This window comes from Lynx rufus, unplaced genomic scaffold (assembly GCF_022079265.1).
Source record: "Lynx rufus isolate CCGP_SWC_20201006 ecotype Redwood Valley unplaced genomic scaffold, mLynRuf1.p SCAF_4, whole genome shotgun sequence".
Taxonomy (NCBI): domain Eukaryota; kingdom Metazoa; phylum Chordata; class Mammalia; order Carnivora; family Felidae; genus Lynx; species Lynx rufus.
The window spans coordinates 48,209,506-48,233,063 of record NW_025814856.1 but is presented as its reverse complement, the minus strand read 5'-3'; the positions used below and the strand labels follow the sequence as shown (position 1 = coordinate 48,233,063).

General features: G+C 38.8%; 1 pseudogene; it reads right to left on the bottom strand.

Moving 5' to 3' along the window:
- Positions 1-17,163, bottom strand: part of LOC124523362 (putative tubulin-like protein alpha-4B) — an 86,316-nt pseudogene extending 69,153 nt beyond the window's left edge.
- Positions 17,164-23,558: the final 6,395 nt, after the last annotated feature.

Here is a 23,558-nt window from a genome sequence, read left to right as displayed (position 1 = left end):
ACTTTGTACACATTATTATGTTAAAGATCTTAAAATATAGAAATTAGCCTAGCCTCTCGGGCAGGGTCACAAAAGATAATGACAGAAGTAGGAATGGTGTTATATGAGGGAGAGATCACAAGCGAAGGAAAGCAGACAGCCTCTAGAAGCTGGAAAGGCAAAGAAATAGATTTTCCCCTACAGTCCCTAGGAGGAACACAGCCTTGCCAACACCTTGATTTTAAAACATCTGACCTCCAGAAATGTTAAGTTACTAGATTTATCTTGTTTCAAGCCCTAAATTTGTGGTAATTTGTTGTAGCACTAATAAAAAAACTAATAAAGCCTCCAAATAAGTTTTCCTCAAATTATGTTCACTTATACAATTTTATCAAAACTTCCTTTTCATTCCCTTTCTTATAAACCTATTGCTTTTCTGCCTGACAAATATGAGGGACAAAAATATATTTTCTGGAGTTAATTCTGGAAACCATATTTCTACTATGAATTATACTTTAAATATCCTCTGAAGATACAAAGGAGATTTTTATATCAAATGGATTTGTGTGTGTGTGCATGTGCAGAGTGAGTGCAAACATTACTGACCATCTATATGCACACACACCCTTCTTAGATAATATCAAATATTAACATAAGTTCTATGCAGGCACAGTTGTCTTTTGTTTTTGTTTTTGTTTTTGTTTTTTTGTTTTTTTTTTCTTGTTCACTTCTAGGTTCCCAGCACTTGGAACAATTATTTGTTGAACAATGAAAGGTTAAATTGAATAAAAATACAGACTATTATATTCATTCTGAGTTAGCAGGACTAGGTGTCTTTTGAGTTCAAGCTCTCCAGCTAAATCTAGTTCTTTATTTTTTATATTGAATTATCTCAAACTGACTTTGTATGTGGCTTTAACTCAAAATTACAATGCATATGGTTTTGGGAGGACTTTAAAAGTTTCTATTTACCTATATTCTTACTGCTGACAAATTTCACTTGGTTGTGGTAATGAAAACAGAGATAGATTTATGTTAATGAAAACATGATGAGTAATTTTTTCTATAATTATCAAAAGAGTGGCTCAGAAGGGAGCCATATAGGGTGGAGTACATCCCAATGTTTTTGAAGAGGGAAGGATTAAAAATTCAACATGGAATACATTATGAAAAATTGATATGGATCAAATCCCATTACATCTAAACCTTTAGGGCATCTGGAGTGTTTACTGTGATGGAAGTTCATCATGAAAACACAGCTGGATATCACATTCCCAGGGAGAGGAGCTAAGTTAATATCACCCTCTCTGGTGAATTTACAAACATAAAAGATTACATTTTAATGGCATAAAGAAGGGAAGGGTTTAATATATAAATATGCATGCTTCTACCCCTTTCCTTTTTCCAAGCTCCTGGATCATTGTAAGCAATCTCACTGCACTTTGCTTTAGGTGATGATAAATCCAAATCTTTATGCCAACACTGGTTATTGGAATTTTAGAGGTAAAGGGGAAGAGGAACAGGGAGGTGAGAAGCAATTATAACTTAATGAAATACAATATGTATTGTCAAATGGTATATTTTCTTCAGCATCTTTTATATTGACACTAAAATTTACTAAGAGAGGGAGAGAAAATAAGTTAAAAAAAAAAAGCATTTGTATAAACCATTATAATCAAATAATAAAAGTACTTTTATGTCACATAAAATAACTTTATTTAGTTACCATCTTTATTTTTAAAATTTTTAATGTTTATTTTATTTTTGAGAGAGAGAGAGAGAGACAGAGCATGAGCAGGGGAGAGGGGACAGAGAGGGAGACACAGAACCCGAAGCAGGCTCCAGGCTCTGAGCTGTCAGCACAGAGCGCAACGCGATGCTCGAGCTAACAACCAGTGAGCTCATGACCTGAGCTGAAATAGGATGCTTAACCAACTGAGCCACCCAGGTGCCCCTTAATTATATTTTTAAAAGAACAACTGCAACTACTGATGACATAAACTGATTCATCTGCCCTTCTAAAATATCAATTAATCAAAATTTCTTGGTGAGATATATATATATATAATATATATATCTGCATATATATACATATATATCTGTATATATATGTATATAATCTATATATATCTATCTGTGTGTGTGTATATACATATATCTGCAAATATATTTATACTACTTATAAATATATTTATACCACATAAAGCATTTTGAGGTATCTTCCCAATTTTTGTGACAGATTTTTTTTTTTGAGGTTTATTTACGTTAGAGAAAGAGAGAGAGAGAGAGAGAGAGAGAGAGAGAGAGAAAGGCAAGCAGGGAGGGGCACAGAGAGAAGGAGACAGAATCTGAAGCAGGCTCCAGGCTCTGAGCTGTCAGCACAGAGCCCCATGCAGGGCTCAAACTCACGGACCGCGAGATCATGACCTAAGCCCAAGTCAGACGCTCAACTGACTGAGCCACTCAGGTGCCCCTGTGTGACAGATTTTAAATGAATATTTTATAAAATACTATTTTGCATTAAACCCAATATTGCAGAAAGTTTTACCTACAGTATTGCCAGGTTGATTTAATTTTCCTCAAACATCATTATCATGTCCTCTTTCTGCCCTTCCTTCAGTGGCTTCCTGAGAGATGCAGATTAAACAGAAAACAGTGAAGTCTTTCAAGGCTTCACATGTTTTCTTGTTTGGTTTCTTCTTCTTCCCCTTCCTTCTCCTCCTCTTCATCTCACCCTCTTAACTCAGTCTCTCCAGTTAGTCATTAAGTCCTTGCTATGTGGTAAGCACAATTCTAAGTGCTGGTATCACTACAGGAATAGGATAGTCAGGACCTCTGTTCTCAGGGAGTCCCTCTAATGAGGAAGAACGTTTAACAGAACAAGCAATACTAGGCTTTAGCCAGGGAAGCCCAACTATAGGAGTTAAGAGCAAAATTTCTGGAGCTGAGTTTCAATACTGGCTTTAGAACCAATAAGTACCTGACTTTTTGATGTGTTACTTACTCTTCCTCAGGCTATAAATTTTTCACCTATAGACAAGGGATGCTGTTGTTGCTGCTGATAATAATAACAATAATAATAATTAATATTGCTATTATTATATGATGATGAATGATTAGTAACTGCTTTATACTTTCACCAAGAATACTAAATGAGGTAATACTTTTATTTTTAGGGACTGGATTTAATAACATGTGTATGGAGTTGAGTTGTATTTGAGAACTACCAACCATCTTCCTATGACTTATAAATGTTATGGTTTTAATAACCAAAAATATTCTCCTGGAATCAAACTTACTTGAAATAGGTAACCAGGATACCCGAAAATGGCCAACAGAATGATGTTCTTCCCAGTGTCCTTCTAAATTAAGGGCGTGAGTGTGATATTATTATCAGTAAATACATAACCTAATGTACTTGTGCAATCTACTGAAACCAGGGAGAAAGCAATGCCCAGGCTTGCAGCCTACTGCTCCTTCAGAGCCAGGTGGCATTCACACAGCACATACTTCCCAAATCCTGATTGGCTGCCTGTCTTATCTGCTTCTTTTCAACCTGACAGGGGTCGATAAAGCACTGCAGAGAACAAAGAGGATGTGCAGAATAAAAATGGTGATGAAAAAATTGAGAATCTTGAATTACATTTGGTTTGGTGAATAAAGGACAGTCCATTCATTCTAGGATATGCATTTATTTGAAGCTCTAATTATTATTATTGAAAGACATGCAAGAGGGAGCATATGAAGCAAGGCCTGCAACTAGGCTCATTGTGAGATCATCAATGACCCAGGGAGCAAGAATAGGAGAAATAAAAGATAGCTTGTGAAATGAGTCACTGCGAGATCTTATGTTGGGTATTTTCACACAAATTTTTGTCCAGATCCTTTTCTGCTCATTAGTGAAATTACAGTGAAAGATAAATGAAGGGTGTCCACACAAAACGCTTCAAGATCACCAGGGTCATTACTTAAAAAAAATGATTTGCATTTCATTGCAGGGATATAATAATTCCATTAACACAAAAAGAAAAAAAGAATGTAGGGCATAGAGGAAATGACTCAGCTTGTGGAACAGTGCCATGTAATAGGAATCATCCTGGACCAGGAATTAGAGATCCTGGTAGGAGTTTCCATACATGTCTACCTGGCAGTACAACCCCAGGCCACTTAAGAAATAAAATAAAACCTCTATAATAGGGAATGCCCTCATCTGCTCAGTGCAGGCAGCCTTTAAAACCTATTTCAGGGGCACCTGGGTAGCTCAGTCGGTTGAGCTTCCGACTTCGGCTCAGGTCACGATCTCACGGTCTGTAAGTTCGAGCCCCATGTCAGGCTCTTTGCTGACAGCTCGGAGCCTGAAGCCTTCTTCAGATTCTGTGTCTCCCTCTCTCTCTGACCCTCCCCCATTCATGCTCTGTCTCTCTCTGTCTCAAAAATAAACATTGAAAAAATTTTTTAAAAATAAAAAAAATAAAACCTATTTCATATTTCTCAGTATCATGCCAATTAAAGAAGAGAGAACCAAATGCAGTTCTCCTCATCAGCTATCACTACAAGCAATCCTGAAGACATTAATAATTCATTTAACTTCTTCCAATGGAGTTTTTTGGTTTGGATTAATACTTTTATCAAAGTATAGTTTTGTTTTTTCATCTGTAGGTCTCAAACTCTTATTTGACTTATACATGCTTTAATTTTGTGTTGATAGTCACCACTTCTTCTATCCCCTTTCTCATCTTCTGTTTTCTTCTCTGGATGGATATGCTGTAAGCATACTAAACTCTAAAGCCTTTTTATTCCTAGTGTACAAAATATGGGCTGAGAATGGGCCACAGTGGTATCAACCAGAAGTTTCTTAGGAATGCAGATTCTTGGGCTCCCCCTGCACCCTGATCAATCAGAGTCTGCATTTTTACAAGATTTCTGAATGATCCATTTTCACATTAGGTATGAGCAGCACTGATCTAAGCACTGTCTGCTTTGCTTTGAATGATATTTTGTTCCATACCCCAGCTGCTGAGATAGGAAAAGAGATCCAAAATGAATAACAGAGGTTATTAAAGCTAAAATGGGCCTCCCTGGTGGTCTACCCAGCCACCTCATCTGAAAGTGAGGGGAATAGTAATATGCCCAAGGTCATGTTCTTCCTGAGCCAGGAGCAGAATTCAATCTGCTGCCTTGAGTCATGGCACTTTCATGTTAGCAAAGATATACTTTCCTACTTAATTTTTCCATTTTCTCTCTCCAGCCAGGGAAAAGTTAATCACAGGTTCTCTGGGTCACCCTTGGTCTTTGGACTCTCAAGGCTCCTGAGTGCGTGTACTTATTTATAGTAGAAAACAACCATAAACCGTTCATTGGAGACCAAGGCCATCTGGGTAGCTCGAGGGGTGGCTTGGCTAATTCACCACCCTTTGCCTCTGGCTCCTCAATTACCGAGTAGGAGATGATTCATCTCTACAGAGACCTTTGACAGTCTCAGCTGAAAAGCCTCTGAGAAGTGCAAAGCATTACTGTGCCCTGCAAGTGAAAATCATGCCACTCCCTGAACTCTCTGGATTTGGAACTGAAACTAAAATTAGCAGCTGCCATTGGTCTATACAATACATTACTCCACACCTTATTGCCAGGGGTACAGCCAAAGTGGCTTCGCAAATTGTTACTCAAAGGTTCTCTGTAAAAGTAACAGTATATGGTAGAGAGTACAATAGATTTGGAGTTAGAAGTTCTGGGTTTGAGCCCCAGATCCTCCACTGACCAGCTGCATGCATTTTGGCTACTATTCCAATACTCTCAGCCTCTGCATCTTCATTTTAAATAGCCTTGTTACGACTTATGTCACCAGGTTTTTTTCCTTGTTCTTGTTGTCAACGCCTTTGTCTCTTCCATGTGCCTATGGTCTCAGTGTCATGATCACCTTCCTGCTTCTCTACCATTCATACATTTCCCTTCCTCTTCTAAGACTGCCAGTTTTCCATTTTGATGTCCAGGAGGCCCCAGGGAGGATGACTCTACTCTCAGCTCCTCCAGAACAGTCAATGACTAAGCTAAAACAATGAGCATATTTGGTACCTCTGTCCATAATGAGTGAGTTCTGTAGTTGGGATGTGAACTAATGAGCTAGCCCAAAAGAGACAGTCTTGGGACTATCCAAGGAATGCTACAATCAAGAGGTCTCTTTCTCTTCACTGTGCTGACACAACATGATACATAGACCTGCCATGTCCATTTGTGTCCATACACAGAAGCCAGCTTGAGGACAAAGCTGATCCACTAATTGTGGCTGAGCTAAAGCCCTAATCACAAAATAAACTTTTGGATAACGTTATACCTCAGTGAAACCTTATCCCTGTACTTTTCAGTTGTATGAACGAATTCTCTACATTTTTAAAACTACTTTGAGTCTGCTTTTCTATTTTGGGAAGCCTAAGCATAGTAACAAACATTTCAGTCTCAAGAAAACCTCTAAGTAGCCATGTGTTGCATGGCTTTCCTCTACTACTCATAATTTGTCCCACTCCAAAACAATATGCATATGGTGTCTGAAAAGGGTTCTTTGAACACTGAGGTAAACAAATACATCTCTTTATTTATTTTGTAAATAATAAACTGTAAACTGCAAAATCTAAAATACTATTTTTCATAAAACTGTGAGTTTAAGGAAACTATTTGATCTGTGATACTTGCTTCGAGGTCAAGAAACTGATAAAATCCTTGGACCTTATCCCCCCAAATACTGACTATACACATGTATGCAATTTTCAAATAATTTCAAGGAGGTAATAAACAAACTTCACAGGACATTTATGATCTCTCCATGACTGATCTCCTAGAACTGGTTCTTAATTTGTGGTCCATGGGCCCATGAGTCACCAAGGAGGTGAAGAACCATATACTATGTTAACCACCTGTGAGTTCTGTGAATTCCTCTACTGAATATATCCTATTAGCAAACTCCCACATCTAAGCTATAGTAGAATTGAGTCAAAGCTTCATTACAATTAATGCTTTAAGTAGAGATGTTCTGCTGAAATGTTCCATGTTTTCCTCTGAGCTTCATTTACATTTCTCTTTAAATTATTTCATAACACTAAGGATAAGAGCAAAGGAAGTGACCCTGATACCAGTCAGACCACTTTTCTCTCATTGGGAATGATCTATGGATTTGGTTCTACAAAATCAATTGAATTGATAGAAAGTTCAATACTTGAATATAAAACGTAATTACATACAGCCAGGTTGGGAAGTTTTTGATAGGCATCCAAAGCACAGACTGAAATGGAAAAGACTAAGATAATTGAACTCAAGATCTCACTTACAGTGTAATTGTATATCCATTTAGAAGCAACTCCAGAGATATCAATGGCCCTGTCTTTGAATCAAGCCAGAGAAAAGGAGAGGGTGGCAGCAAGATGAAAGGAATCTGAAGGTAGGTTCAGTCTGGTGAGAGTATTTCCATCTTTTTCCCACTCAAACACAAACCTAGAATCAGCAAATTCCTTGACACAAAAGAGTAACATTATATTTAAGATTCAACTTTGTAGAAAGAGCTTCCTTTAGGGAGTCAAGAAATTTTTATTTAAATTCCAATCTTTCTACTTTCTTGCCATGTGACATGGAGAATGTACCTAACTGATTTAAAACCATTGTCCATCTTTGGTGTTTGGGCAAACAAAATCCCACATGACTGGGTGAAGGGTAGGTACTAGTTCTTGGAAATAGCCAGCACATGATTACTTCACAGGATAGTCATGCTGGAATATGAATGTAAATGCAAGTGTTAAATGGGGAGGTCAACTTAAAAAAAAAGTTAAAATGGGATAGATACAAATGCTATCTGATCAGTATTTAAGCTGAGCGCCCAATTTTTATTATCCTGTGAGTCAGAAAGACAACCCATGAGCAACTGAGATTAAGGAGATAGTTGCTAGAATCCACCCAGGGAACTCACTACTCTTTCATTTCAGGAAATTCCACTTCTGGAAGGAGGAGGATTCTTAGGATCTATCTCCCGTTTCCTCTAACCATTTTCTTACTTCTCTGTAAATATTCTCAGGATGAGAAGAAAGACACACAACCCCTGATAATAGGTTCTAACACAGAGTGGTCATATTCTTGGAAATTTACTCAGCCAAGGACAAAGGGTATGCTATTTATAAAATACATACCTCCCATTTAGGTTTTTCTTTTTTGGGGAGCTGGGGGATGCATTCTGGTGAGGTTTAGAAAGAGAAAAAGCAGGGGTGGATACAAGTATCTTCTAGAAAGAGAAGGATATAATGTACAGGACTGTTCTAGGTAGACAGAACAAGAAAGAGGGAATCATGTGGATGTTAGGAAGAAGCCTGAAGTAGAGGGAAGTGAAGCATGTGCCTACCTAGAGGTATTCCCTCAGCAGAACTCAATTTTTTTCTAGTTTGACAGTTTTTCATTTGTTTGTTTGTTTTTTAATATGAAATTTATTGTCAAATTGGTTTCCATACAACACCCAGTGCTCATCCCAACAGGTACCCTCCTCAATACCCATCACCCACCCTACCCTCCCTCCCACCCCCCAACAACCCTCAGTTTATTTTCAGTTTTTAAGAGTCTCTTATGGTTTGGCTTCCTCCCTCTAACGTTTTTTTTTTCTCCTTCCCCTCCCCCCTGGTCTTCTGTTAAGTTTCTCAGAATCCACACAGGAGTGAAACATATGGTATCTGTCTTTCTCTGTATGGATTATTTCACTTAGCATAACACTCTCCAGTTCCATCGACGTTCCTACAAAAGGCCATATTTCATTCTTTCTCATTGCCACGTAGTATTCCATTGTGTATATAAACCACAATTTCTTTATCCATTCATCAGTTGATTGACATTTAGGCTCTTTCCATAATTTGGCTATTGTTGAAAGTGCTGCTATAAACATTGGGGTACAAGTGCCCCTATGCATCAGCATTCCTGTATCCCTTGGGTCAATTCCTAGTAGTGCTATTGCTGGGTCATAGGGTAGATCTATTTTTAATTTTTTGAGGAACCTCCACACTGCTTTCCAGAGTGGTTGCACCAATTTGCATTCCCACCAACAGTGCAAGAGAGTTCCCATTTCTCCACATCCTCGCCAGCATCTATAGTCTCCTAATTTGTTCATTTTAGCCACTCTGACTGATGTGAGGGAATATCTCAGTGTGGTTTTGATTTGCATGTCCCTGATGACGAGTGACGTTGAGCATCTTTTCATGTGTCTGTTGGCCATGTGGATGTCTTCTTTGGAAAAGTGTCTATTCATGTCTTCTGCCCATTTCTTCACTGCATTATTTGTTTTTTGGGTGTGGAGTTTGGTGAGTTCTTTATAGATTTTGGATACTAGCCCTTGTTCCAATATGTCATTTGCAAATATCTTTTCCCTTTCCATTGATTGCCTTTTAGTTTTGTTGACTGTTTCCTTTACAGTGCAGAAGCTTTTTACCTCCATGAGGTCCCAATAGTTCATTTTTGCTTTTAACTCCCTTGCCTTTGAGGATGTGTCAAGTAAGAAACTGCTGCGGCTGAGGTCAGAGAGGTTTTTTCCTGCTTTCTCCTCTAGGGTTTTGATGGTTTCCTGTCTCACATTCAGGTCCTTTATCCATTTTGAGTTTATTTTTGTGAATGGTATAAGAAAGTGGTCTAGTTTCATTCTTCTGCATGTTGTGGTCCAGCTCTCCTGGCACCATTTGTTAAAGAGACTGTCTTTTTTCCATTGTATATTCTTTGCTGCTTTGTCAAGGATTAGTTGGCCATACTTTTGTGGGTCTAGTTCTGGGGTTTCTATTCTATTCCATTGGTCTATGTGTCTCTTTTTGTGCCAACACCATGCTGTCTTGATGAGTACAGCTTTGTAGTAGAGGCTAAAGTCTGGGACAGTGATGCCTCCTGCTTTGGTCTTCTTCCTCAAAATTACTTTGACTATTCGGGGTCTTTTGTGGTTCCATACAAATTTTAGGATTGCTTGTTCTAGCTTCGAGAAGAATGTTGGTACAATTTTGATTGGGATTGCATTGAATGTTTAGATTGGTTTGGGTAGTACTGACATTTTAACAATATTTATCCTTCCAATCCATGGGCACGGAATGTTTTTCCATTTCTTTGTATCTCCTTCAATTACCTTCATAAGCTTTCTATAGTTTTCAGCATACAGATCTTGTACATCTTTGGTTAGATTTATCCCTAGGTATTTTATGCTTCTTGGTGCAATTGTGAATGGGATCAGTTTCTTTGTCTTTCTGTTGCTTCATTGTTAGTGTGTAAGAATGCAACTGATTTCTGTACATTGATTTTGTATCCTGCGACTTTGCTGAATTCATGTATCAGTTCTAGCAGACTTTTAGTGGAGTCTGTCGGGTTTTCCATGTATAATATCATGTCATCTGCAAAAAGTGAAAGCTTGACTTCATCTTTGCCAATGTTGATGCCTTTGATTTCCTTTTGCTGTCTGATTGTTGATGCTAGAACTTCCAACACTATGTTAAACAACAGCGGTAAGAGTGGACATCCCTGTCGTGTTCCTGATCTCAGGGAAAAAGCTCTCAGTTTTTCCCCACTAAGGATGATGTTAGCTGTGGGCTTTTCATAAATGGCTTTTAGGATGTTTAAGTATGTTCCTTCTATCCCAACTTTCTCGAGGGTTTTTATTAAGGATGCTGATTTTTGTCAAATGCTTTTTCTGCATCGATTGACAGGATCATATCAGGTTCTTATCTTTTCTTTTATTAATGTGATGTATCACATTGATTGATTTGTGAATATTGAACCAGCCCTGCAGCCCAGGAATGAATCCCACTTGATCATGGTGAATAGTTCTTTTTATATGCTGTTGAATTTGATTTGCTAGTATCTTATTGAGAATTTTTGCATCCATACTCATCAGGGATATTGGTGTTTGTTTGTTTTAACTTTAGTTATGCTGATTATTGCTAAGCAAAGCAAAGGCTGGCTTGTTTTGTTTGTTTTTGAGCTTATTTATTTATTTTTAGAGAGAGAGAGAAAGAGAGTATAAGGAAGAGAGGGGCAGAGAGAGAAGAAGAGAGAGAGGGAAAGAGAAAGAATCCCAAGCAGGCTCTGCATTGTCAGCAAAGAGCCTTACAAGGGGCTCGAACTCATGAAGTGTGAGACCATGACCACAGCTGAAATTATCAGATGCTTTCATCTGACCGAGCCAGATCATCAGACCCAGTCAGATGCTTAACTGACTGAGCCACCCAGGCACCCCAGTTTGTTTGTTTTAAGTTCAACTTGTCTCTTCTTGTTGTTTTTGTTTTGTTGTTGTTTTTGTCGGTGTTGTTTTGTTTAAGTGGGCTACATGCTCAGCACAGAATCCTACAAAGAACTTGAACTCACAACCTGAGACCAAGACCTGGGCTGAGATGAAGAGTCAGATGCCTAACCAACTAAGCGACCCAGGTGCCCCTCCGTTTTCTTATTTTTGATTTTGGGTCACAGTTAGACAATTTTTCCCCTCCAAGATTATAGTAGAATTTACCCATTTTTCCTAATACTAGTATTATTTTATATTTCACATTTAAACCAATACTAACAATTATGTTCTTGCATGATAATGCAAATTTACTATGTACAAACAACTGTATGTGAACAACCCATTTAGTCCTCACTACAATACCAAGGTGCAGATTATATATATGTTCATTGTAAAAATGGAAATTGAGGGTCAGAGAAGGTAAGTACCTGCTATAAGGTCAAAGAGCTATTAAGCAGCAATGTGGCAGAGCCATGAATATAGCCTACCTTTAATTCTGGAGTACTTAAATGCATTAAGATGCTGACTTTCTAGAAAGCACACAGAAGAATAAATTTATAAGACTGAGGTGGTAATGAATGGAAATAAGTGACAGGTTGTGCCATTTTATGAAGAAAGGAGACACTGTAAGACAAATTAATTCCCAATAAATATTATATTGTTTGGTTTTGGATATTTCTGCCCACCAATGCAATAATTTAGAAAAGTAATTTTTTTCAATGAACCTAATAATCACAATCAGGATTGGTCATTTTCCACAAATACATTTCCTCAGTACTTGCTTATAAGTACTACCTAAGTTTATTTTCAAGAGGAAAGGGAGCTTATACATCACAAAACCTTGAAACTGATTAAAGACTGTCTGAAGGCATATCTCAAAATCCTGACTTATCCACTTGCTCAGTTTTAGTTGTGATAAATCATACATTATGCAAGAGCAAAGGAATTAAGAGAAAGTTCAGCAAAAATCAGTTGAACTTCCATTAGGAGAGTGTTACAGCTGTCTCTCTCCTCCATCACACCATTAAGCATCTCATTATCACTAGCTCTCTTTGTCAGTTTTAACAATTTTCTTTTCATCTAAACACCACTTCATTCTCTGACCCAACAAATGCAATTTTGACCTCATTAACCTGGTTGGTATTAACCTTGGAATAACAACAAGTTGAAACTATCCTCCATGAGCATTGTGAACTTGACTCATTCAAGGCAGGCAGGTTAGTTTCCTTGCCTTGATCAAAGGTTGTACCTTTCAAATAGGTCAGCTAGCATGCCTTGGGGACCTAGAGTCTGGGTAAAAGTATGGCAATAAGTAAGTGGATATGAAGTCCCGTTCATTAATAGAAAATACTGTAGAAATAAATGTTCTTTTTTTGTAGTGGAAAGAACTCTGATTTAGAAAACAGAGAACCCAAATTCTAGTCCCAGCTCAGATTTAATATACAATGGACCTAGACAAATCATTTTCTAGTTTTTCATTTCTTTGGTAGTAAAATAAAGGTATTAAATTGGAGGGTCTTAAGTTCTCTCCAGTTAAAAGACTCTAGTAGATGTCTGGTGCCTTGCCCACATCCTCTTTTCAGACCAGTGTACTCATCCTCCAGATGACCTGCAGGTAATTCTGTGAACTTCTTTGGAAAATCACCCCTGGCCAAGAAAGGGAGACACTCCTTGAGAGATTATACAAGTCCCATTTCCTGATCCTCACCTATTGAGGCGGCCTGTGATGGTCGCACACAACAAGCTAGCCTCTTACTCTGGTACAAATTATGTCCCAGTATATCCCCTCACTCCCACAGTATCACACTAAACCCACACTTTGAGTCCACATAATTTTTTGGATTTACTTCTTCCCTGTCCTGCTTCCTTCACTCCTCACTTCCTGGAAAGCACTTCCTCAATAGTAATAATGCACCCAAATTTCAGCCTCTGGCTGCCTCTAGCTCTGTTCCTAAGGAACTCAAATGAGGATGCTATACCTTGCTGATGATTTGCCAGAATGAGCATTTTAGAGGAAAGACTTAACAAATTATTCCTCTCATGTATGATTTTAGAGATCAATAAGACATTTTGAGTAGTGTACTTCTAGACAGAGACTAATATTCATTAAGGTCAAGGAAAGATCTCCCAAATAAATGATATTTTACCAGCCTAGAAAAGTGAATTCTACAAGAAGGAGCATGTCAGACAGAAAGAAGAACATGTGAAAAGGATGAGAGGAATAGCAGAAGTATAATTGTTCCAGGAGTGGAGATAAGATGACAGATAAACTTGGAGAGTACAGTCATGTGGTGGGAGAAAAGGCAGGGGCATCAAGAAAATGACATCACAGCTAATATTTTCTAACACTTCACTCTCTATCAAGCCCTGTGTTCAGTATTTCCAACCTACCAATGTATTTCATGTATTCAACCACTGTAACAGGAATATATGTCAGACAGTATCAGTTGTTTTTATTTTACAAATAAGGAAACTGAGGCTCAGAAAAATTAAAGAGTCCCCAGAGGTAGGAAGTGGAAGACCCTGGAAAAAAAACCTTGTCATTTCAGAGACTATCTTATAAAACTGCAAAATGTGATTGTCTCCTATAACCATTTACTACCTTTATGCTATGTTAATGAATTTGGAGGACAATGAAGAACTGGAGGATACAAAACCGCAAAAACTATGACTTTACTGAGGTGTGAAAAAATTCATCCTCTTAGCATTTTTTTATTAGAAACTTCCATCAAAGCAAACAGAAGACAAAATGAAAGCAAAGAGATTAGGAAGCCACTGGCTATTTTAGCCTCAGAGATGATACTGTGAGCTTTAGTCTGCTCAGGCTGCTATAACAAAATACCATAACTGTGTGGCTTCAACAACATTTATTTTTCATGGTTCTGAAAGCTGGAAGTCCAAGATCAGTATGCCAGTTGATTAAGTTCCTGGTGAGTACCCTCCTTCTGTTTTGCAGATAACCTCCTTTCTTGGAGCTTCACAAACAGGAAAGAGAGAGAGCTAGCTCTTTAGACTCTTTTTCTAAAGTACTAATTTCATCTGAAGAGCCCAACTTCATGACCTAATCTAACCCTAATTATCTCTAAAAGGCCCCATCTCTAAATACCATCACAACTGTGGGGGCAGGTATTGCTTCAACATATGAATGGGAGTGGAGTACAAACATTCAATCCAAAAAGTCTCAACCAGGAGGCATAGTAGGGATACTGAGAAGGGGACAGATTTGAGGGTAGTTGTAAATTTTTTACTTCTGGCAGAAGTTTAATAAAATAGTCATGTGAATTTTCTTGTTATAAGGCTGTCAGATTTAGCAAATAAAAATAAGAATTCCTAGTTATATTTTCATTTCAGATAAGCAAATTATAAATTTAACTTATATCCCATGCACTATGTGGAAAGTATTTGTACTAAAAAATGATGTGTTGTTTATCTGAAATTCAAATTTAACTGAGCATACTGAATTTAATCCAGAAGTCCAAGTCTTGGACCATGTCTGGTTTTGGGATTTGGGAAGCTATACCTGCACAATTATCTGAGAGTAAAATAAGCTCTCCTACTACCACACAGGAAATGTAACAGAAATTGCCTTCTCTATATTCCAAGTATTCCAATATCTGCCAGACTTTCAGAAGGAGAATGAAAACCTAACTGTAAAATAATGATGTTTTGATTTTTCCAGCCTAGTAGAATATTTAGTCCTGTTGTTCACCAAATGATATTAATGAGAAAGTAGGTCACGGGATTGTTTCCCTGAAGGTCCAGTTAGCAATGAAAAGAATCATGACATTTTACATCTGAAAGGGATCAAACCATAATTTCATACAATGACCTTCTTTTCAGATGTAGAAATGGAGACCCCAAGTAGTTAGGGGGCTTATCAAAAGTCACACAGTGAATGACACTGATTCTGCACCACCCACTGTGCTTAGTCAAATAAAAGCACTTATCACTAATTCCTCAACACAACCCCTATAGGTCATGTTATTATCACAATCTTATATGTAAGAGAAGTGTCTAAGTGAAGTGAACTAATTTTGCTTGAGGAAGCAGAGTAGAAAATAGCAGAGGTATGATTTGAAATGAAACTCTCTGAATTCTGAGTCCATTCTCTCTTAATTTTTTCAAAATCTCTCTGTCTTACACATACACACACATACATGCATACACATACCATACACACAAACATATGCACACATGTGCATGCATGTACACATGCATATGCCACACACACACCCGATATCAAACTCTCCATGAACATAACATAGTTCTACTACATAATGTATCACTGAAGGGGTTAAAAGAACTATGGATTTCTTTTCAGTTGAGCATTATTTTTTTTAAGCTTTTAAATTTTAATTCCAGTATTGTTGGAGAAATGAATAAAGTACTGTCCCAAAGATGGCTGATGGGACTAAAACAAGCTCTGGTCTGTAGCTTGGAGACCCCTCCTCCGGGTTCTTCTTGCCCTGTTTCACAAACGCGAAAACCCGCCACAGATATGGAAGCTGACAACTATAAATTACCCTCCCACTCTTCATTCGGGGCTCAGATCTTTGGAGAAACGGTCTCCTCTGAGCCCCCCAGTGTTAAATAAATCTCAGACTCACCAATATCTCCGAGCACTTTATTTTTCCACCAGCATTCCAGCCTAGTTCCGTAACATATTTGGTTCCCTGACTGGGAAACCCAACTACGCTGGCCCATTGTTGCCACCAGCTTGGGAGAATTGCAAGGCAGTGACAGAACAAGGAATCGCAAGGGAGAAGGTGTGCCCTGACTGAATTTTGGCAGTCTCCTTCTCAGTTATCTTGGGCCAGCCCTGCTCCACTGTTCCTGCTGGACTCGAGAAGACTTGGCAGCTGAGGACCTGGACCTGACATCGGAACCAGTAAGGCTAGGGCACAATCCAGTCAGGCCTACTAGCAAGAGTGGAAGACGGACCTGATCACTCCCTGGAGACCTCAGAGGTCTCAGAGATAGGAATTCTGTGGGAGGGAATGTAATAACCTCTGGTGTGTATGTGAGTGTGAATGTGCCACTCGGTCTAGCTTGCCTGCCAAGTTTGGTTCTGTGGCTCCACAGGCAGGCACCCTTAAGGTCCCCAAAAGCCTACAGAGTCTGAGTGGGCCCGTCTGTGATTCCAAGGTGAATGGCACACAGTCTATGGTGGCATTGGAATAGTTTCCAATCGTAAGTCACAAAGCTGAGACTGCTATGGCTAAGCATCACCAATATTCCTTTGGGACACGGCCAGATGGGCATCTGACTGGTCTCCTCACGAGAGGGGGCATCCCTATCCTTCTGTCTGTCTTTGCAACTCTGCCTCATGGGAACATTATGGGGTCTCAAAGAAGGGTTTTGGGGGAGACTATGGAATTAAGATAACCCCCAGCACGTTAAAGACCCTATGTGAGTCAGAATGACCCACTTTTGGTGTAGGAGAGCTAAGGGAACCGTGGATGTCCCAATGGTCTGCTGCATCTGGCATGTTGTCTCCAGAGACCCAGGTCACCCTGATCAATTTTCATACATCGACTCCTGGCTTGAAATTGCCCAAAATCCACTGACTTGGGTGCAATTCATCCATAGCAAGCAGAGCCAGGCAAAGGTTTTAGCCACTTTATCCAGAGACTCACCCAGGGAGCCAAAGAAGCAACCCACTGCTCCCCTAGTGTTTGCAGCAGACCCGGAGGAAGATCCCTTCTTTCTACCACTTTATGACTCACGGAGCTCCCTCACCCCTGCCCCTGAGCTTGAAACTGCTCCCCCGTCTGTTTCTCCTCCACCACTACTGCCAACACCACTGCCATCTTTCCTCCCCTCTTGGACCCGGAGAACCCTCCCCCACAAGAACCAGCAGCCAGATTGTACCCTCGGCCAGACGCAGGTACTCTCCAGATGCCGGTCCACATCCGCCCATACCAAGAGGCTCTCCTCCAGGGGATCAGAGCAGGGACTGAGAAGCCCATGAATACGACCAGCAGCAAGGGGATAACCCCAATGATTATTATGAGATGCAAGGCTTATACCCTGTTTGCTCCAGAGGTAAAAGAGAGCCATGACAAAAGGACAGGGAAGATCTAGCCACCAAAAGGGGGGAGGCCCAGAACCTCCTTAGCAAAGGGTCAATGAGCCTACTGCAAGGAAAAAGGACATTAAAAGAATAAATATCCCAACCAGGGAAAGTCCCAGAAACCCAGCTGATATCAGGAGGAAACTCGAGAAGGGGACCTTATTGGTCTGGCCGAGATAGAATCAGACTGAAGGGGACACTATCTCTCCCTGTTCCTCTGCCTAATAGATGTGAGGGATTCTCCCCTCATTTCCCAGGTTAACAGCTATAATTGGAGCCAACTGTGGTTAGTCTACCTCAGGATGGGGACTTTAAGGTATGCTCCCAAGCAGTTGCTGAAACTCATCTGTTTTGGGGAAATTACCGGTCTTCTCTGGCATAATGTGGACTCCGTATTTCCACTTTGCAGGAAAAAAACATGGTGTCTGTTCTTCTGAGTTAAGGTTTTGAATTAGGTTTTCCTTCTCTGCCTTCTACTGGCACCTTGCCTATTCTGCCTTCCCTTCCCCCTACTGTTTCTGCACCAACTTGGGTGTGGTTTATATAACTGGTTCCTCTACCTTCCTCAGTGCCTCAGGCACCATTGGCTCCTCCTCCCATCCTCAAGGTCAAGGAGTAAAGTACACCCCCTTGGACATCTAGGTCTTTTCCAAATAGAATAAATTGCTAAAGCTTTGATTACTGAACATAAGTTTGTGTTTTTAACTTCTTATTGCAGAGAAATTAAGGCAATATGGACCTATTGGAAAACACGATTTGTACTTAATTGGTTCATGAATTTACCATCTAAAAAATTCTGGTGTAAACACCTCTCAGTTGGTCACTAGGTCCTCAATTGGAGACTAAGGTTTCCTAAGAGTTAAAATTCTGTTAAGTGTACTTAAGACTGATGGAAATTAAGGAAAGCAACCCTGTATGTAGGAAAATAGGAGGTATGTAAGAAAGATAGAAGGATAGAAGGAATGGAAATACATTTTTTGTTGAGGGTAGAAGAAAGTAATTTTATACTAAATGAGACTGGTTATTTAGAGAGAAATGGCTTTGGGACAAAGTTTGAAGGCAAAGTAAAGTTGTAAAAGGTTCATGAAGGGAAATCTTTGGAAAGGAATTTTATGTGTGCTCAGGACGGACTAAGGTTGAGATGAATGGAATTTTAAAGTACACTGGTATAAGGTTGAAATTCTGCTTTTCTCGCTCAAATGACAAAGTTTTCTTGGACTGTTGATCTGCTCTTGATAAAACAATGCAAACAAAGGTTTGTCTTCTGGGAAAACCAAAGTCTTAGGTTTCATCTTTATCAGGTCTTTGATTACTTAGTTAAAACTTCTCAATGTTAAAGGAGCTAGGTTTTGGTAACAACTATATAATGCTATACATTCACCTTTAGGATTTTTCATTGCCACCTTGGTTGAATAAATAAAGTTTTAAGATTTGTAATGATCTGTAATCCTATTTAGGATGTACTTATAACTTCCTCAGGTTTTAACAAACTTCCCAGGATTTAAATGGTAAATGAAGTCTTTTTTGACCAATTAGGCCCTTTTATTTGGGATGCTAAGTTACTTAGAAAAGCATTGTTGTACAGTGGTAAACCTTAGGTTGTACTGCAAAGGTAAATGCTGTAACTGCCCAAATATATATGCAATTCCTAAAGTTTTAATGTTTTGGTATAAGGTCATCACTTAGTATTCTGATTACTTGAAGTGTTATGTGTCACAGAAATAACTGAATTTCTTTGTCAATTGCATCATAATGAACTTTCATCAGATCTTTAACAATGTCTATTTGTGAGATTTTGTCATTTATAATTGTTCTTATTCTCTCACAAAACATGTTTCTTCTTCAAGAAGATTTATAAAAAGGACTTTGGGGACAAATACAGGTATTTGACATCTTTAAAATTAATACTAAAATGGGTAAGAATTTCTGGTACTAAAAAGCTGCATTCAAATTGAACAAGAATTAGGAACATGGGATTAAATGAACCGAGGAAGATTATAGTTTTGTGATTCTTATGGAAACTATTGCTGGCTCTCTAATGTTTGCTCTTCCAAATTAAGGAAACTCTCTTAAGACATCTATGATATACAGAAATGTCATAAAGTATTCATTTGTAAACTGAAGCACTTATCTTTTTTCTCTACATAACTCCCTTGAAATTCCAAAACTCTCAGTGAGTATTCTTTCTTTCATGGCAATTATAATTGTTTGCATAAGTTCAATAAGAATCTGTTCATCTTGTAACAGGTCACCTGTTGGAAATACTGGTTATTTTACCAAGGCTTTGACTGGAATGTCATATGTGAGAGTGATATTCATAGACTCAGATATGACCAGACAGCTTTAAGGAACTAGGGTTGGCTTTGTAAAATGTGGAGCCATAAAGCCCCTTGGAAATGTTGGCCCGATGTCTTGCTTACAGAGTTCCCAGCAGCCTCACCAGGTGAGTAAACAAGGTCACTTCCTGGCAGGTGCAGGAACCTCAGGATATCTTGGGGACCTCATGAAGAGGAATTTGCCCAATTCTACAGGTATTGCAGGCCTGTCTGATGGCAAGTATTTGGCTTGGCTTCTGGCCTGGAAAGGCTACTATAAGTTCAACCCGGAGATCCCTTATAAAAGGTTCCAGCAAAGCAAACTTTAAAAGATCCTCATGATCAATCAGGATTCTTGCTGAGCTTATGTAAATTAGGCAAGGTTTATTAACACTGGACTTGTTCTACAAATGCATTGGTCTCAATTTGGCTATCTCAAGAAAGGGGGGTTTTTAGAGGAAAAAAAAAACTATGTTTCAACAATCCACCATGATGGGTGTTAAATTCTAGTTATGATTGTCTTTAAATGTTTGTTGTTTACCTCAACTAGACAACTTGAGGCAAACTTCAGAAAAATTGTCACAGTATTTCATGTATAGACAATCTTCTGTGCTTGTTATTCTGTGGGGATAATATTAAGACCCCATGGGCATATGGTTATTTAAACAACTGGAAAATAGGATGGATCTCTGTATATGCAAACCATGTCTTCTCTAAACCTAATCTGACAGTTACCAGAAACCCACCCCTTTCGAAGACTTGGAGGTAGACTTTACAGATATACAACCAAATAGAGGACTCAGTTTCAGGTATCACCCTATGGGTCCATCACTCCAGAGTTAAGAAGGCCAACTCAGAGGAACCCTCAACCTGGCGAAGTGACCCAGATCCAGTCAACCCACTTAAACTGACCCTCAAAAAGACAGTAGCCCCTGAGATCTCCAGACCTGCTCCAGCCAGAACCTGGAAGTTGGCTGGCCTGTGCATGGCAGAAGCTTGAGGAATCAACATGAAGAATCAACTTCAGTCAGAGGTTCAGATGCAACTCTGCCAGCCCTTACCCCTTACTGGTGTCATAGCCCTGATCTCACTTCTTGCTGTTGGGCTAATAGAGACTGCACCAACAAACTAGGACATGGAATGGATGGCAGACTCCCTGTTAACCTGACAAAGCCAAATAAACTCCCTGGCAGCAGTGTCCCTCCAAAATAGGCAAGCTCTCAACCTCCTCACTTCAGAAAAAGGAGGGACTTGTATCTTTCTGGGGGAGGAATGTTACTATTTTGTAAACCAACCAGGAATAGTCAGGACTAAGGTTAAGGAACTCAAGGAAAGAATTCAACGTAGACAACAGGAAAATATCAGTCAATGGAGAGGATGGGATCTCACAGACTGGGCATCCTGGCTCCCTGTCCTGGCAGGGTCCCTCCTTTCCATAATTTTACTTGTGACCATTGGCCCCTGTATACTAAATACCCTGGTACGTTGTATTGAAAACACTGTTGCTCACCAAACTACAGCACATATATTAGCCCTCCGAGAGTACCAACCTGTAAAATTGAAAGGTGATGCCTACTAAAAGTTTTTTTAAAAGGCATCAAAGGGGGGAATGTTGGAAAAATGAATAAAGTACTGTGCCAAAGATGTTTTAGTACAGGACTAAAACAAGCTCTGGTCTCTAGCTTAGAGACCCCTCCTCCAGGTTCTTCTTGCCCTGTTTGCCGTGTGCACGAAAACCTGCCACAGATATGGAAGCTGACAACTATAAATTACCTTCCCCCCCTTCATTCGGGGCCCAGATATTTGGAGAAATGGTCTCCTCTGAGCCCACAGGTGTTAAATAAATCTCCAATCCACCAAGATCTCCGAGTGCCGCTTGGTTTTTCCACCAGCGTTCCAGCCTGGTTCTGTAACAGCATGAAAGGTGTCCAATACAGTGATTCAACAATTCTATACATTACTCAGTTCTGATCAAAAGTGTGCTCTTAATCTCCTTCACCTATTTCACACATTCCCACCACTCACTTCCCTTCTGGTAACCATCAGTTTGTTCTCTATAGTTAAGAGTCTGTTTATTTGTTTCGCTCTTTTTTCCTTGTTTGTTTTGTTTCTTAAGTTCTGCATTTAAATCATATGGTATTTGTCTTTTTGCGACTAGCTTATTTCGCTTACTGTTATACTCTCTAGCCCATCCATGTTGCAAATGGCAAGACTCATCTTTTTTATAAATTTGCAGAGTTTTAGATACAAATCCAGTGCAAAGACAAAAAATAAACAACTAGAGATAGGCTAGGAGCACCATTATCACACAGATTTATATGAGGCTTCAATACCATAAAATAACACCAAGGTTAGCCTGTAACTTCTTGATTGGGATACCTGCATTCTGTTACGTGTTTTCTAGTCTTGACTTCTGCTTCATTAAGCAAATTTTTCTTTTCTTTTTTTTTTGTTAATATAATTTATTATCAAGTTAGGGAACATACATTGTATACAGTTTGTTCTTTTCAATAGAGCACTTGAATTTGAATATTTCCTGCATTTTTAATAGATTTTACTTTTTAGAGAAGTTTTAGGTTCATGACAAAACTGAGCAGAGAGTATAGAGATTTTCTGTATACCCAACCTATCACCCCCACGGCCTCCCCTACTATCCCCCACCAGAATGGTACATATGTTATGACTGATGGGCCAACAGTGACGCATCATTATCACCCAAAGTCCATAGTTTGCATTAGAGTTCACTGTTATTATATATTTTTGTGACTTTTCACAAATATATAATGGCACATATCTATCATTATAGTTACTGCCTGCATCTAGATTCTGAGTTAGCAATTACAAATCTGACTCGGAGTCAGATTTCGATAGCAATTGCAAATCAAACTAGAGTTTGTCTTAGAAAACAAAGCATCTTCACATGCTATAGAAATCTTGGGCCACCATACAGTTAATGAAATGTTTGAGTAGGAATTCATAAAAAGGCATAAGAGCAGTAGGTACTAGGCAACAGTGTAGCTTTGACAACCTTCACAACATTTCTAAATACTGTCTTAAAATCTGCTTCAGGAAATGTATATGATGTTCCAGTATTAAGTACACATACTTAAACATAAAAATAATGAATTTTTCATGGGAGTCCAGAGTGAGTCTACATTGTTTCTATTGTTTCTATGCTAAGTTTTAATTTTTTTTGTAATTATTACCTTGTTTACTACAGACCTATGAACATTAATGTAGCAAGGTAAAGATCAAATTTTGTATTTACTCCAAATGGAAGAATGACCTTTTCATTCTTATTATTCAACTAAGGAGATTAATTTGTAGCAAAATGATCTTTATTATTTTAAAATCTCTTGTGCTAGGCCACTTATGCACCTAAGCAATCTAGCTCACACTGGTGAGCTCACTTTGAATATATGAATGTACCAAAAGAGACAACTTTCTTGATACTGGCTTGCTTTAAAAAGAACAGTTTAGAATTTTATCAGATATTTATAAGGAGTTTTAATTTCTCAAGCTCCTTTTTTTCCCAATACATCTAAAAAATTGTACTGACTTACTCACCCAGTGCTTGGAATATATGGAATGCTCAAGAACTTTTTGTTTTAATTTTTTTAAGTTCATTTATTTATTTCGAGACAGAGACAGAGAAAGAGAGATAAAGAATCCTAAGCAGGCTCCATACTGTCAGCACAGAGCCCAGTGCAGGGCTTGAACTCACAAAGGGCAAGATCATGACCTGAGCTGAAATCAAGTGATGGAGGCTTAACAGACTGAGACACCCAGGCACCCCTCAAGAACTTCTAAATACCTAGCTCAACATGCCTTAGTATGCTGGACTCAAAATTTTTTTGACTAAATTAAAATGATGTAATTATAGAAAGGAGTGCTAGAATTAGTGGTGTTCACATTATCA